Source organism: Vicia villosa, linkage group LG2, assembly GCF_029867415.1.
Source record: "Vicia villosa cultivar HV-30 ecotype Madison, WI linkage group LG2, Vvil1.0, whole genome shotgun sequence".
NCBI lineage: Eukaryota > Viridiplantae > Streptophyta > Magnoliopsida > Fabales > Fabaceae > Vicia > Vicia villosa.
The window spans coordinates 144,910,335-144,928,998 of NC_081181.1; positions in this window are offsets into that span (position 1 = coordinate 144,910,335).

Consider the following 18,664-nt stretch of genomic DNA (forward strand, 5'->3'; position numbering starts at 1 on the left):
TTAAATTAAAAAAAGGTTAATTCGGAGATGTATCTCTGAACACATCCTACAAAGTCCTTCGAGGATACATCCCCGAATTAACTTGTTAAAAGGGATATTTTGTGCGTTCGGATATACATCTCTCAAAACATGGAGCATTTTAGAAATTTCCCACAGGACCTGGGAGAAAGAGTAAGGATGCACTGAGAAATTGCCATTAAAATCTAAGTGTTGCACAAAAATGGGTAAGTGTTATTACCATAATCTCTTTATTTGGTCCTTTGATTGCGGTGAGAATGATTGTAGTGTCAAATATTATGGTCCTCAAATGTTTTTTTGTTGTAGACTTCTATGATGTTTAACTTATTGATTGTTTGACCATCATAAGTACTCTTTCATTGGATGTTCTTCTTCTCACCATCATTGAGATGAAAAGCAGGAAAAAATGTGTATAAAAAACATTGCAATCAAACACACTCATATCTTACATATTCTTGTGATCAACTGTGAAACTAGTCAGCTTGAATGCATCCCTCAGAATATGAGAATTTAACCTGCCACTCCCAAGATTATATCGGGCATATTTACATATTTTATTAATTCTAAAACGACTAATGGATAAAGTTGGGTAAAAATGTGAGAATAAATTTTTTATAGTTCATTGAAAATTTTCGGTAACATTTCAAAATTATGGTAATTCATTTTAAAATTGTCGGTATAAGTATAAAATTATACCGGTTTATTTAAAAAGACTGGTGTCTTTGAAATAATACTGATATTTTGAAGAAATACCATGTGATATTGGATATTTAAAAAAAATGAAATTGTCGGCAGTTTAATTTTTCAACAATTACGATTTTATCGATAATTTTGCACGACTGTGATTGCACTGACTCTTTAATGTGGTCTAGAATGAATCTAAAGTTGTATAAATAGGGGTCATGTGTTGTGAAGAAAAATATATTACAATGCCTCAATTTTTGTTTAAGGTAGAAGTGTAATTCAAAAGGGTGAAACCTTCTAGAGTTTCGGCTTTCGAAAGGCACCGCATGTCTCACCGTCTTGAGATCCAAGTTGAATTTATGTTGCACGACACCGAGAATAAAAATGTGAGTAAGATCAAGTTTTGTGCAAGATGGATTGATATTGATGGAAAGGTAAAATACAACCTTATTGAGTTGAAGACCGATTAAGATTTGAAGGTTATGTGGAGAACATTTCACCGTAAGCTAACTGAGGGACCGGTCGAGTTTGATGCACCAATTTCAAAATTTATCGACGACATAATCAAGCTATTGAAACGTCCAGAATCTTCTGGTAGTGTCTAGGTTTTGTTATTTATTATTATAAATTTATATTAGTTGTAATGTGTTAAGTTATGTTGATCTTCCAAACATGTAATTGACAAAAAATTATGCATTAAAAAGTTTGGTGCTATAAAGTTTGAGCACAAAATATACAAATAATACAAATGTAAAATCAAATATCTCAATAAGTGTCCCACGGGATATTTGTGTTGCCTTCAATAATTTGGTAAAAACCTCATCATCTGGGTTTACCAAACCCATGAGTTTATCCATAATAATATGCAGGAGTTGCTGGTCATCAACAACAGGTGGAGGCAAAGGTACGTCATCCGTAGGTCCCCCATCATCGTAAGGAAATTCATCATCTGATGCTCAATAGGTGGAATGATGCGAGTGTGTGATACAGTAAGGTACCACTCCAAGTAACCATCCTCACGTTGCGTAGGGTGTCGAACCTCCACCGCACCATCTCTAATGGCATGGACATAACCGATGATGTTATCCTGAAACCATTTGTCAATGCCCTCTGCTGGAACAATAGGAACTAGTAGTGAGATATCCTTGACATACCTATACTAGCGCAAACATCTCTAAGGTAAGTGTCTTGCACTTTTGGTCACATTATTTAGGTGAGATCTCCCTCCACTTTCGATTACGTGTTGTGCTCACTAATGACGCCGCACAACTTTAATTAATTTATTATATTTTACATTAAATTTTATATTAAAATTTTGTTCATGTTATATTTTATCATTTAAATATACATAATATTACTAATTATTAATTGAAAACACAATTGTCACGGTACTACTGACCTTACTTGAATGGTTGAGAAATTCATCATTATTAACCATTAAAGGAACGACTCCTTACACCCTTATATGTATATACCGTTAGGGGTGGCAAAACGGACCGCCTGCTCCGCCCCGCAAAAAAGAGGTGGGGCGGGCAAGCCCGAAAAGTGAAATTGGGCTTAAAAATCTAGCCTGCTCTGCCAAAGTGACGGGCGGGGGACTTGCCCGCCTATTTTTTAATTTATTTTTTTCTTCATTTTTTTAATAAATGAACAGATTTTTTTTTTTTTTTTTTACATTTCAATTAGATTTTTCACTTATTTTTTATAAAGAACAAATGTAAGAACAAGAATTGATAGAAGATAATATAGCTAACAATGGAATGAAAATAGTAATGATTATTTTACCATGAGATATTTGGTTTGCTAGGGAAGATAATTGATATGAGGCAAGGTTAGGAAGAGTTAGGAAGAATAATGCAAAAAACTATCAGTTATGGTGTAGTTGGTATAACTTAACTTCATCCTAAAAATTTTATCTTCTTTTCTGCTCCTTTAATATTTATTCACATAATGCAACTACTTAAACCTTTAATATTGTAACATGAAAGATTAATTTACTCTTTGTTACTACTATTCTATTTCAAAAACTATCTTATATTTGGTGAAATGGAACACAAGCAAGAAAAAAGACAATGGTAACCATAATAATAGGTCTGGTAATGGTATTGATGTTACTCTAGTATCTCCTAATGTTTCGAAATCGATTTCGCCAATTTCTTCTGCGGTTAAGGGGGAAATATTAAAGCAACCCCGTGGTCAGCCGCCTGGATCGAAAAACAAGTTGTTGTTGTTGTTGGGGTCGATTCTTCCCTCACCAACACCACCAAGAATCACTGGCTTGACGATTTACTTAGCAGGTGCTCAAGGACAAGTTGTTGGAGGTGTTGTGGTCGGTGCACTTTGATTGCTTTAGAACCTGTCATCATGGTTGCATCGTTCATGCATGCTACTTTCGATCGCCTGCCGCTGCAAGACGATGAACTTGCTATTGCAATACAGAACCAGTATTACCAAAATGGACGCGCACAACATTATCTTGATATCTTTGACTTATATGCAATGGCGCAGAACCTAGAGGTGGCAAAACCGGTCGTGGTCCGCGGATGATCTGGTGGGTCTGAGGGGCGGGCTGAAATAGGTAGGTGGGCCCAAAATCTCAACCCAACCTTCCATTTTGTGGGGGTGTGCAGGCCGGTCTAGCGGGCCACAACCCTTTTGGCTACCCCTACATACCACACCCTTGAAAATCTGAAATTGTCCTTCATGCATTCGGAGATGCATCTCTGGACATCATCTACAAAAAAAGGGATTTGAACTCGACATGAAAGGGTTTTAACTTGAGTTACATAGATGAAGTAACAAATGAGGTCATGAAAACTTGCCACTTTACCCCTCAATTTTTGCATAATCGAGGGTAAAGTGTTCTTCACATGGGATTTGATCCCCAGTTTATACAATTTTATTACTTTCAAAGTTGGATGACGCCCCCTCCCCCCAATTACCTCACGATTATTTGAGAAACTAAGGTAATAGATTAACATTATTACCTCGGTTTAAAATAATAAACGAGGGGAAAACATTATTATTTATTTATTTTTACTTTTCTATATTTTGGTTTGAACCTGTATTACATAATCATATTTTGACAATTTTTGAAATAAAAACATTATTAATGAACCATATTTTGGCAATTTCTGAAACAAATACTTTGTACCTTTTTTCAATTTCTCAAACAGAATCATTGTACCAAAAATATTAATTGTTTACACCATTTGCAAAGCCAAAATGGCACGTGTACACCTTATAATTTTACAACAACTAAAAACTAAAATGCAATAACCATTTGTAAATGATAAACCAACAAAAGCAATGACAAAAATGCAAAGTCATGTAGGTCGTCCATAAGTTCTCTTATGTAATTTTTCACCGATTGTTAAACACATATAATTTGAACCACATTTGAAACCAATTAAGATCATCAACAACCCAATGAGCATCATCAGGATCAGACTGATACCTACTTATCACACTTAAAGCACACGAGACATATGGTCGAGTACATAATATGATATACATGATAAATCCTATTGAATATGAATATGGGATCTAATTCATGTTATCCCTTTCTTCCATACTTGAAATGAGTTCTATTTTTTATAGTCACAAGTCATGTTGCAGAAGTATCAATCTTTTCTTGGAATCATCCATATTAAATTGTCTTTGCACTATGTCTATGTATCTACTATGACTTAGGCCAAATAAATTTTGACATATATCTCTATAGATATTTATTCCTAATATATAGGTTGCTTCTTAGAAAATCATCTCACTGACCAAGTTATCACTTACTTCAAGATACAAACATTATTTCTAATGAACAATATGTCATCTACATATAGTATCAGAAACACGATCATGCTTCCACAACCTTCTTGTGAACACAAGGATCACCATCATTTTTAATGAATCCATATTGTTTTACAATATCATCAAAATGAAGATTCCTGCTTCTAGAAGCTTGCTCTAGTCCATATATTGATCAATGTAACTTGTATATCTTCTTGGCTTCTTCTGGTATGTCAAATTCTTCAGGTTGTGTCATGTCTACATCCTCAAAGATATTCATATTAAGGAAATTAGTATTTACATCCATATTCCATATTTTATAATCATGATATGCAGGGATACAGTTGGTGAAGATGTTTCATCATAGTCAAAACTGTGAATTTTTTTATAGCCCTTAGCAACCAATTGTGCCTTATAGGTATGTACCTTTCCATCTATGCAATTCTTATTTTTGAAGACCCACTTGCATCTTATAAGATTAACTCCTACATGAGGCTCTATCAGGGTCCAAACATAGTTTGTGTACATGGAATCCATTTCAGATCTCATGGCTTCTAGCCTTTTCTTAGACTCAACACCAGTGATAGCTTCTTGATAAGTCACAGGCTCATCTTGATTCATGAGTAATACATCAACTTGATAAATTATTAGTTTCACATTGGTGACATATCTTCTTCTCTCAAACACACCATTTTTTTATGGTGTTAAAAGAGGAGTAAGTTATGATAAAATCTTGCACTCTTTTATATGGTTATCACATTCTAGGCTTAAATACTCACTACCACAATTTGATTGAAGTGTTTTAATATTCTCTCCTAGTTGGTTTTGAAGTTAATTTTTGAATTCCTTGAACTTTTAAATGTATTCATATATACTATAATCATTAACAAATTAATGAAGTATTGAAAACTTCCCCTGACTAGTGTGTTAAGTAGTCAACATACAACTATATGTAATAGGGTCAAAAGATCACTAACCCTTTCACATTTTTCTCGTGAATGAGGACATTGCCATCTTTCCAATAAAATAAGATATGAATGTCTCATATGATTCATAATCTAAATAGTTATAGATTCCATCTTTATGGAGTTTGAAAATTTGTTTCTCATTTATGTAGCCTAGCGACAATGTCAAAGGTAAGTCGGTTACAACTCTTTAGGTTTCATCCTTAGTATTAATGTTATAAATTGGAATTACATGATCAATGACTTACAATCCATTTTTTTATGCAGTAGCATAAAATATATCATTTAAATACATAGAACAACAATTTTTCTATATTATAAATGAAAATTTTAACTTTTTCAAACAAGAAACACAAATAATATTCATGCTAATTGTAGGTACATAATAGATGTTCTGTAAGTGAATTAATAAATCTGTAGGTAAAGTCAATACCTAAGTTCCTATGGCTAAAGCAAATCTTTGCTCCATTTCCAACTCGTAGATCAACTTCACATTTTTTTTATTCTTTGTTCCTTTTCAACTCCTGCACATTAGTACAAATGTGAGAACCACATCAAAATCCAATATCTAATACCCTTGATGCAGAAGTAGATAAATTTACATTATAAAAATATATATGAACTTAAAGTCTCTACTCCATTCATTTTATTTTCCATGTACTTTAGATAATTTCTATTCAAATGTCTGATTTTACTGCTGTAGAAGTAAGTTATATCCTTATCTTTACCTCCACTAGGCTTCAATGCACAAGTTGTAGGTCTGGGTTTATAATCTTCCTTGCATTCCATTTACTACCCTACTTGTTGGACCTTTTATTCAACTTCTTTCCAACATTGACCATGAGAATGGTCTTCTCTTTTGATTTTAGATTGAAAATTTCTTTGTAGACCCCCCTATGGGGAGAACCTGTAGCGAAAACCCAAAAATACCCCTACTTCAGAAATGTATTTCCAAAGTAATTTTTTTTCCAGATTTTCCCAGAATTCGGAAATACATCTCCGAAAACAATAAATATAGGGTGTTTTCGGAGATGCATCTCCGAAAGCTCTGAAAATTAAAAAAAAAAATATCAGGTATTGTTTCGGAGATGTATCTCCGAAATAACCTGTTATTATACAGTTTTCCCTCCTTCACTATTTCATCATTTTCATCACAAACCCTCTCCAAAACCTCCATCATTCTCAATCAATTTTTCGTCTCAAAATCAAGTTTCAAACGGTTGATCATACTAAAGGGAACATAGAAAGCTACAATTTGAGGTAAACATCATTCATTTTATCTCTTACTACACTACATTATTGATGATTTAGTGGACTGAAAACTACGTTGGTTCGGAAATACATTTCCATAATAAATCACCTAACAAATTTCAGAAATGTACTTCCGAAATAAGCCCTGACAGAAATAAAAAAATAGTTTTAACAGCTTTAGTATATTTTTGCATATGTTAGGTATGGTGCATCCGAACAACATTGTCACCGATGAGTTAGAAGTTTCGGAAGGGGTCAACATTGATAAAGAGCCGGTTAACGATGTTAAAAACATGATCGTTGCGGTGGATGTTCGACAACAATTTACAAATGATACGAGCTTCTCTTGTCGTGAACATTTGCTTGATTGGGTTCGAAGTGAAGTTTCTAAACTTGGATTTGGCATTGTCATATTAAGGTCCGACAATGGAAGTAGTAAAAGGAAAGCTTTTGTCGTGTTGAATTGCGAGAGGGGTGGGAAGTATGTACCAACAAACCGGGTGTTAAAACACGAAGACACGGGATCAAGAAAGTGTGGGTGTCCGTTTAAGTTGTGTGTGACTCGAAGGATTGATGATTTGTGGCGTTTTAGCGTCATTTGTGGAGTTCATAATCATGCCTTGGAAAGCAAGCTACACGGACATCCAATTGCGTGTCAGTTGTCCCACGAAGATAAGAATGTTATTTCGGACTTATCGATAATCAAAGTGGCGCTGAGAAACATACTTGCCGATTTGAAGCGAAAAAAACGGATAGTGTTTCAAATATAAAGCAAGTATACAATGGACGACACAATCTTAAAGTCTTGAAAATGGGCACGAGGTTGAAAATGCAACAACTTTTGAAACTTTTGGGCGATAACCAATACGTTTCAAGCTTCCGAACGTATGAGGACACAGTTACGGTGCATGACATATTGTGGACTCATCCCGGAAGTATCAAGTTGTTCAACACTTTTCCAACCGTTCTTTTAATGGATTCGACGTACAAGACCAACAAGTATAGGCTTTCGCTTCTAGAGATTGTCGGTGTGACCTCGACGGACAAGACATTTTCAGTTAGATTTGATTTTTTGGAATGTGAGAAAGAAGATAACTTTACATGGGCTTTGGGAATATGTAAGTCTTTGTTGGTTGATCAAAAGACTATGCCAAGTGTCATTGTTATCGATCGAGATAATGCTTTGATGAATACGGTCGATACCGTCTTTCTGACATCGACCGTATTACTTTGCCGGTATCACATAACGTGCAATGTGAGAAGTAAGCTCAAAGATGCGGTTGGCACGAAAGAAAGAAAGGATGACAACGGTAACATCATCAAAGCCGGTGTTGTGGTGGACAAGATTATGGCTGCATAGAGGGAGATTTTAGATGCACGTTCTGAAGAGTTATACACCGAGAAAGTGGTACAATTCCGGACTTTATGTGTTTCTTTGAACACTTTTTGTCATTACGTCGAGAGTACTATCCTTGACAAAGTAAAAGAAAAATTTGTTTGTGCTTGGACGGATCGAGTAAGACATCTTGGTTGCACTACAACTAACCGAGTTGAATCCGCACATGCGGCGTTGAAGAGATGGTTGGGTGATAGCAAGGGGGATTTGTGTCGGAGATGGGACACTGTGAACCAAATGCTCCAAAATCAACACAATGAAATCCAAACATCATTTGGTCATAGCAAGACGGTTATGGAACACCGGTTTAAGGGCCAAAATCTATTCTCGCAATTGATTTACAACATATCCCATTCGGAATTGAATTTTATTTTTCATGAGGCCAAGCGGGCGGAGACAACGGGGCCGGATAGTTCAAAATGCGGGTGCACAATTAGAAAAACCTACGGGCTTCCATGTGCTTGTATACTTTCTAAAAAGATGAAGTTGAATTCACCGATACGAATGGATGAAGTAATTGACCATTGGAAAAAGCTCCGTTTTGATGATTTCGAGCCGCCAAAAGAAAATGAATCCAAACTTACCATCTCCGAAGAGTTGGAAGTGATAATGGATAAGTTTGCTAAAGCGGATGACACCATGAAAATGCACATAAAAGAACAATTGCGAAAAATTGCATTTCCTGAGACCACCGATTTGAAACCGCCATCTCAACCGGTTAAAACCAAAGGTGCGCCTAAAAAGCCGAAAAGTACCCAAGATGACACATTAACCAAACGAGATCCTTCCTACTTTGAACATGTTGATGCATTGATCCCGGATTCACCAACACCAAAGTCCAAGTGTAGTGCTAACAAAGGAGCCCGTATTTCGAAGCCGCCACGCACACCTCAGATCAAAAAACCTCCGATGATCTACATTGATGAGATGCCGCTTTTTATGCACAAGTAAATTGATAACATAGTTGATGTTGGCACCGACGGTAGTTGTGGGTATCGGGTCGTTGCCGGTTTGCTTGGAAGAGGAGAAGAAAATCACACTCTTATTCGACGGGCACTTATTTCGGAGTTGACTTCGCATAGTGACATCTATGGCCGACTTAATGAAAATCAAGAAAACTTTCAAAAAATTCATGATTCCCTTGTTCCATCACTAAACGGTCACACCCCGATTTCGAAGTGGATGTCATTCCCCGATATGGGCTATCTCATAGCAAGTGCGTATGATCGTGTATGTGTCGATTTGACGAGATTTGGATTTTCGTACATTTTTCCGCTTCATAGTCGTCCGCCTTTGGACGCGTCTAGTCGCATCATTTGTATCGGGTATCTAAGATCGCGCAACTTTGTACAGGTTTTTTTGAAACCGGGGTGTCCTATACCGGCTACTTCTTGTTAGTGGATGACACATCATACAAATGAGGCGGAGACTTGGTCGGATCCTTTTGTTGAAAGAATGGCGGAGTTTGAAGAAATGATGAAGCAAGAGCGTGAGGGAAATAGAGAGCGGTCGAAGAACTTACCGGTTTTAGATTTGAGCGCCACCGATTGGTTCGGAGAATTTTAGTTTTTACCGGACCGTTTTTGTTTGTAATAACCGGGTGTGTGTCATTTTTTGTATGTATTGTCGTTTATAATGTAAAATCAAACTGATTCAATACATATATAATATAACTATATTTTATGTTGTCATTGTTTATGTTTTGCTTATGTTTGGTTGAATTTGTAGTTATTTGTCAAAACAGACTGCACAGCTCAAAACTCAAAATTTCAGGTCTGTTTCTGCTTAATTCGGAAGTATATTTCCAAAATTTAATTGTTTTTGGGCTGAATTCGGAATTACATTTCTGAAACATCCACTGAAAGCAATATAAGGTTTGTTGGGTCATTATTACTCCAATAAGTCTATAAATACTACTCCAATCCTTTTCATCAATATCAAGCCACAAAACAACAATGACACAAACCTATTTTCCAATACTTGGAAAATCGGAAGGTTGTCAAGCTTGAGTATCGCTCGCCTTACCTTAATGACAAGGGAGACGTTCAGTTCATCCCATTTGAAGTCAAGAACGACGAAGATTTAGCGATTTTGTGGACAACTTTCGACCGATTTTCTTCGAAGGGTCCGATCGAGTTGGATGCAAAACTTCCAAGATCAGGGGCCGACGTTATCAAAATATTGACTCATCCACACCTACCCGTGTTTAACAATATGTAACTTTAGTTTTATGTTATGTGATGCTTGTAATTTCTATGATTTATAATAAATCGATGTGTTGTTGTTTGTTTCATTGTTTCTACATCAGAGAAGATTTCGGAAGTACATATCCGAATTCTTCCAAGGGGGTGTATCCGGAGATGCACTTCCGACTTCATCTTTTTTCTGGAAAAATAACTTTATTTCGGAAATGCATCTCCGAAATCACCTTTTTATAAAAAAAAATGGTGTTTCGGAAGTGCATCTCCGAATTCACCTTTTTTTTCATAAAAAGTTAACTTCGGAGATGCATTTTCGAAATATAGGGGCATTCTGGAAAATTCGTCGCGGGTGACCAAGAAGAGAAGGAGGTCTATAAAGAAAATCTCTTTAGATTTTGCTCGCAATTTCTCAACATACCTAGCATCCCGGGTAGAGTTTTGTCCATATCATTCGTATTAAAGTGCTTCTTGACACAATAATCTACATTTCAAAGTGTAAGTATCATCAAAAACATATCTAGTTAGGTATTTAGTTAAACACCCACCCATTGTTTTCCTAAAACCAAATGACTATTAACATTTTATTCAAACAATCTTGTTGAATGATTTTCTAGTGGACCCAGATCCATATTTCACTTGGTTTTAAGTCAGTGGTTGACTAACTATACAAAACTTAATTATTTAGGTAAGAACTCCTTCAAATTGTCTATAATACAACTCTCACGTTTTATCATATGATAAATAACTTCTTATTCTAACCCATCAAATGGATTGTTCCTAACTCTTATATATATATATATATATATATATATATATATATATATATATATATATATATATATATATTCTTTTTATAATTTATTTATTTAAGTTAAACCCAAAGTTTAGACATTGAATATTATATTTATCCGATCACATCTTACTAATATAGAATATGCACCTTGTGGTGAAAAAAATTACATTATTCCATACCGACTCTTTAAGAACTATACTCTAGCATGCAAAAGGAATTAGACTCTGTCAAACGTGTTAAATCACTCGAACGGAACATTCAAGTGTTACAGTTCTCAAGATTCGTAATGATGACACCTCTGAAAATATGTTTGAAGTATGGGGTATTAATTGCGTGAATCCCTAAGAAACTCGAATGTCTCTTTTTTTCTCTATTTTTTTCTATTTTTTTCTAATATTTTACAAACTTTATTAGTTGTTTGAGAAATATTAGAAGTGTCCAATGAATAGAGAAATATTGTCCTCTTAGGACTATTCACCATAAAGTTGCAGATCAGACTTTTTTCTATCTGTCCACCCATCAGACATGATTGAACAGTCAATTCTCTTCCAATCATCCTTAAAATCTTCAACCATTTTTTCAATTTCATGTACTGCTATTTTCAATAGCTTGTCTCTGATATCATGATAAGTATGAGGTTTGTAGTCAATTCCATATTCACAATTGTATCACACAGGTTTTGCAAATGGGAGATTTTTTATACACTTAAATGGAATGACACTTATGTAAAAGAACATTGGAACAAGATCATATGCTACCTCCTTTAGAGGATTTCTAATCATTTGATTAATTGTTGATTAAATCCCATTTCCTTTTTGCTGAGTGTTGTGTATCTCCAATATTGGATTTCCCCCATCAAAAATTTCAACAATTTTTCTTTTCATCATTGAAGTCTATTTACCTGTAGCAACTATATTTTGCATTATTAATTTCACATCATCTGGAACTTGTGTACACATCTCAAAATCTTCGCTAGTTCCTACAAGATGATGTTTGATTTTGAAAATTCTCCCACTAATGATTTTTTAGCAATAGCGACATTTTACTATTTTAGCATCATTGAAAATCTACATCACATAGTTCCACCTAATATTATTCATATTACCCTTAATATTTGTCCTCCCTCTTCCTCTAAATGAACAAGAACCAGACCCTCCAACACCACTCTCATTCTTTGTCATGGATGTGAATCTAACAAATAAAAATAATCAAATTTAAACATTTTTAACTAATAGAGAATAATTTATCAAAAGGACTACCAATCATCATTAAATTAAAAAAAACACAAGAAATCAAAGCAACTTCTATTAAGTCAGTATTTTAAAATAATAAGAACATATGATTATATGCTACTTTCAAGCACTCAAGTAGCATTCAAACACATAGAATAACAAAAATAGTAACATTGTAACAATCACAAAGACTAAAACCACTGTTACATATAATCACATAATAACAAACTATAGTAACATTGTGAAAAGCATATAACAATCACAAAGCAAAAGCATCATAGAGACACAAAATATTGCTCATTTTTATTTTAGAAAAAGACTCATTTAGATACTTACTAATTAAAGAAGAAGGCTCACAGAATCTTGACATTGATGTAAGTTATGAAGTTCTCGTGTCAGATGCTAACAAAAATCATGAAGTTCTGACACCAGATGCTAACAGAGATGTTGTAACACCCCAAATTTTGAATTTGTATTGTTTTGATGAATAGTGGTGAATGATTGTGAATTTTGATGTTTTGATGATTTTATTGAAGTTTAGAGGTATGTTTTCTTGGGTAGTACCTTGGATTAACTGGTATGTTGAGTTAATTAATTAAATAGAGTTTAATTAGTAATAATATTGCCGTGTTGAATAATTAAGAAATTGGTTATTCATTTAGTGATTATTGACTATAATATGAATAAAATAGAATAATAAAATAAATGGAGATAATAGTATGGTGTAGAGTAAGTGAGGAAAAATTGGGAAAACCCAATTAGGGGTCCAGGGTTTAAATTAGACAAAAGAGAATTGGAATTTTAGAAACGCTCATTCTGTACGATAGTTTTTGGAAGAAAAGAGAAGAGGCTAGGGCACAGAAGAAGAAAAAGAAGAAGAAGAAGAGAAACCCAGTAGATTTTGGTAAAACGCTAAGAGAAATAGAACCCAACCATGAATTAAGGTAAGGGGAGTTTTATCATTGTTATTATAATTGATTTAAGGCGTAGATAACTGTAGGATTATTGGGGTTTTATTAAGTTTTGATAAATAAGATAAACATGATGATTTAATGTGGTACATGACTCCAATTGATGTATAAGATGCATAATGATTATAATTGTTGGTTTTGTATTGGTATGATGATGATCTCGTGATACTGATGTGGAAGGAATCAAAGGGATGATTTGGGTTTTGATTGGGGTTTTGGGGTTTTAATCCTATAGAATAATAAGGATTGTATTAGGATGATGTAGTTGATAACCATAATTTAGGCATGTATTAGAAGGCTTAAAATTGTCTAAACTAATGGAAAAAGTGGGTTTTGGGGTCAGGAAATCGCAGACCTAGAAACACAAAATCGCAGATAAATTCTACATAATAAAGCTATGCGTCGACTCGAAGAATCCTTGCGCCGACTCATGCAGGAAAAATACCCAGTATGAGTCAACCGGAGGGTCGACCTGAGCACACTCGAGGGGACAGAAACAGCTATGTGTCGACCTAAGGAGGTTATGCGTCAGAGCATCACATACCAAATTTTGACATATTTTCCGAAGGCCATAACTTGAGTTCCCGGACTCCGATTGATATCGTTCAAGGTGTTGGAAAGCTAACGTAATGAAATATAGCACAGTGTAATAAAATGATTCATAGGATGTAGTCTCCTAGTATTTGTATTAGGAATAAGTGATGAGACGATGTAGTGATAACATAGTAAGTATGTTTATTGCTATGAATTGACATAACTATGTCATGATATAACTTGATATGTGTTTTCCTTATAACGATATGATGTTATTGAGATGATGATGTGTATTCTTCTTATGATGAGATAATGATGTCTTAGGATGTATTAACAATAAGTATGCTTTTATTATAAAGTTGAACTAACTATGTCATGTCGTTACTTAATTTGTGTACTATGATGTTTGATGTTATTGTGATGATATATGCATGTATGAAACATGTAATGAGGTATGATTAACATGATGAATTAATGTTGTTATGATGATGTGTGTATGTATGAAACATGTGATGAGGTATGATTAACATGATAAATTGATGTTGTTATGATGATGTGTGTATTATGAAGCGTGTGATGAGGTATGATTAATATAATGAATGATGATGCATCTTGACTATCCGTGGTCGTGTTTTATATGGTGTTGCGCATCATGCATTAATAGAATTTTTCAAGACAAATAGCCCAGTGGTGTTTTACAGGATAATGACCCAATGACGGTTGTAGGACGATCCAGTCTAGTGATAGCCTTAATCCCATAGTCTGGATTAAGTGCAATTTGTGATGTGCTCCATTTCCAAATGGGAATCGATCCTATTGGTGAGGATCTTTTAAGAATAACAATGACTAAGTCATCAGTGATGTTTTGGTACCACATGCATGAGTCTAATGAAGTAACATTTCATTATTTGGGGCATTGCACAGTACTTGGATTAAGTGATGTCTTTGATTGATTCTTGGAAGATGATGTTTGGTATATTTTAGGTGATATATTGATTGATTCTTGGATTTATGATGTTGTGACATGAAGAACTGGTGATTGTTGTTATGTGATGAAATGTAGTAAATGATGTTATATGATTATTGTTTCCTTGATATGACTTCTATATCTATTTATTATTTCTTTTATATTGATTATGATTTACTCACCCTTTCTGTTTGAATATTATCTCTACATGGGTAACGCGCAGGTGATCAAGTTTAGTGCAGGAAGCACAAGAGGTAGCTTCGAAGTGCGCTATTTAGTTTTCGTTGAGTCTAGTGGGTCTTGCTCTGATATGTAACGTCGGGGTTGGGATCGATTGATTGTGAACCTTGAGCATTTTGTTATTTTAAAAATTATGTATTAATTTTATAATCATCAAGTTATAAACACGAAGTAAGATGATCTTATCAATGTTTAAACTACCTTTCATGGTAATGATTAATTTATGAAGAAGTTTCTAAGAGATATTTACTCCGCTGCGAAGTTTGAAGTAATTTGTTTCATGGCACTAAAGATGCTACTTATGTTTAAATATTTTACAACTTGTGTTACAGAGCAGGATTAATTGTTATATGAATTTTTATGAAGATGTGACATCGTTGATTTGTTTTAAGTTTATTTATTTATTAACAATATTCGTGAAAATCATGGAGTTTTAAAAAGGTGTTACATTAGTGGTATCAGAGTCGGTCGGTCGGTCCGACTGGGTTGTTTAATGTGGTTTGTTCCTTAGTACACGACATGTGTGTGAAACACTGTCGGTGCTTGTTGGTTTTTCTAGCTGTTTGTTTTCAGGAGTTGGTTTGAAGGAAGTAGGGGAGAAGAATTTTCTTCTCTCAGATGTTTTTGTCGTGAAGTGTTCGTTCGGTGTGCCGCTGATTGCAAGAGTACAAGTGTTGTGGAGCCGATATTGTTTCTAAATCTGAAGAGCATACGAATTTGTGATTCTTGTCGGTCGATCATGTTGGGATGTATTTAAGGGATAACGATCATTTATTATTAATCTTTGCTTCTCGGAGAATAGAGAGCATTGTGACAGCTAGTGATATGCCAAGTGATGTGTGTTCCCTGATATTTTTCCTGAATATATCTGCGGCTTGCCTCCGGAGTGTGGATTTGAGTTTGGTGACGGTGGAAGATTGGTGTTTTTATCGGCTAAGCAAGTAGACAAATTTGGGAAAGATGAAGTGATGGTGTTCATGGTGTTGCTTTGTTGGATACTCAAAGTAAAGGAGTAGTTAGTGAGATGCATGTCGTGTGTGAATTTCCAAGATGTATTTCCAGATGACATCAGTGATGTACCTCTAGAGTGTGAGGTAGATTTTTCCATAGAGTTAGTACTAGGTACGAGTCCGATGCCATTGGCTCCTTATGGGACGTCAGCGTCAGAATTGGTTGAGTTGAGGGAACAATTGGAAGAATTGCATGAGAATGAGTTTGTTTGATCGAATATTTCTCCATGGGGTGCGCCTGTGTTGTTAATAAGTAGAAAGAGGGATGTATGAGATTATGTGTGGACTCCAAGCAGTTGAACATGGTGACTATTGAGATCGAGTATCCACTTCAAAGGATGGACGATTTGATGGACCAACTAGTAGACGAGTATGTCTTCAGTATAATCGAATTGAGGTTGGATTACTTTCAAATTAGGGTGAACGGTGAAGATAGTTAAAGGGAAGTTTGTGGAACACGATGGAGGGATTACATATACTTGGGTCAGTTCTTTGCGGTGTTATATTAAGAACATTATGATTCGATCTAAATCGGAATTTTGACGTGTTGGACGTTGCGAATTGAAATTCAGCATTGAAAGGAATGAGGCTTTGTACTATGTTATCAAGGTATAGATTACGGTTTGACGAGACGAGTAATCAGAATATGGACGTGTTGGACGTTGCAAATTGAAATTCGGCGTCGAAAGGAATGAGGCCTTATGCTAAGTCGTCAAGGTGTATATTATGGTTTAAAGGGATGAGTTACCTGGAGTATAATATTTTGGGTGATAGTATCTATGAGTCCATCCAAAGTAGGTACAGTTGTACGTTGGAAGGCCTGAAGTTGGTTACGAATACTAGAAACTTTTTGGGCTTAACTAGTTACTATCGTAGTTTGTTTGAAACGAGGTCAAGTACGATATGTTGTTAATGAATGAGTTAAGGGAATGAGATGGTTGGTATTAGGAAGTATGTGAAGGTGTTAGAGGAAGCGCATGGAGATGCAACTTATGTCGATTACTAATGATTAGAGTGACGATAGCTTTGAGGAAAAGAGAGGTAATGGTAAAGGAAAACTAAATGGGTTATAAATGTTGTGAAAGTCCTTGACATGGATGAAGACTTCAATTGGAGTGAAACGAATTATAATGTATTGGGTATATTATCATTTCTTGAGTTAGAAGACACTTAACATTTGTGTGATGCTAAGTGGGTGTGAAGTAGACCATGTAACGTATTTGGACGATGGTGTCTCATTGACAATATCAAATGAGAAGGAAATTGTGGATGCAGTTGTAAACCTCAATTGAGATTATTGGACCATGATGCTTTTGGTGACTTTGATGTACAAGTTCTAAAAGGACGCTATTATAGCTTAGTAATGACGGTTTATGCCCCACGGTGATTTCTGGCTACCTATTAACAAATTGAGGAACTGATCACCCTTATTCTCTTGTTGATAGTCGACGGGACCGCATTGGATGGGATAGACTTGTCTCGCCAGATTGATGGTGTGTAAAGTGTTTGATGTTTTATCAAGAGGATAGTCGTTTACCTTTTTGGTGTGAACCTATTGGGAAAGTGACTATGAAAGAGCTGGGACTCATTGAACAATTTGAAGACTTGAGTGTATATGCAAGCTAATGCCGCATAGTGGAAGGTTGAAGATATCAAAGGTGAACAATGATTGTCTGGTGGGTATGAAAGAGAGTCAGAATCTAGATGTGAAACTTGTAGATGTGGTAGTTGGTGAAAACCAAATGAGGACAGTAACTTGGGATAGATGTTTAGAGTGGCGCAACTGAAACGTGATGTAGCATAGTTCATTATATGGTGTGACTTGTTAGGAGTCAAGAGTTAAACATTAGAAGTTTGCGGGACCAATGCAAACCATTGGACATTCCATAACGAAAGTGATAAGCGAAGGGTTTATGTATTAATGTTGTTACTGCCATCTTAAGATATGTATTAAGCTACATGTTTGATTGGCGGATTGTTGATAGCGTGATGTTGTGTTATTGTGAGGTTGCGTGGTGTGATATCTAACTTTAAAGATGTTCATTGTGAATTGTTGTGATATCATAATATATGTGTTGAAAGTATTTTTGGGTAAATATTTTCGGTAATATATCGTATCCACAGGGATTGGTTAATATCACTGCCGTTCTATAGTTGTTTATTTTGAGTTAGGAAAATTGAGTTGGTTTGTTTTATGATTCTAATAATATCAAAAGTAAACAATAAATTAAAAGCGAGTAATGAACTGTTGTTAATGATTAGAGAAATATGTTGAACCTTAGGGTTCATCAACCTACTCCTATACAATTATTACTTAATTCACAATTGAACAATCTTTTAAATCATTATCTTCACTTATCCTCAAATAAGATTCCATGTCTGCAAATCAAATTAGATAACTTTTACCGGTATGAGATTCGATCTCTCCAAATATCAATAACGATAATAGTAATTAAGAACGATAATTATGAAAACCCAATTACAATTCCATCTCTGCAAATTGCAATTGAATCAATATAGTAACCTAGGGCAAAAGTTAAATCCTTTCTTTCGATCAAAGATTCAACGATAATTTAAGAATAAAAACAAGATTTCTTATTGATAATGAATTCAAAT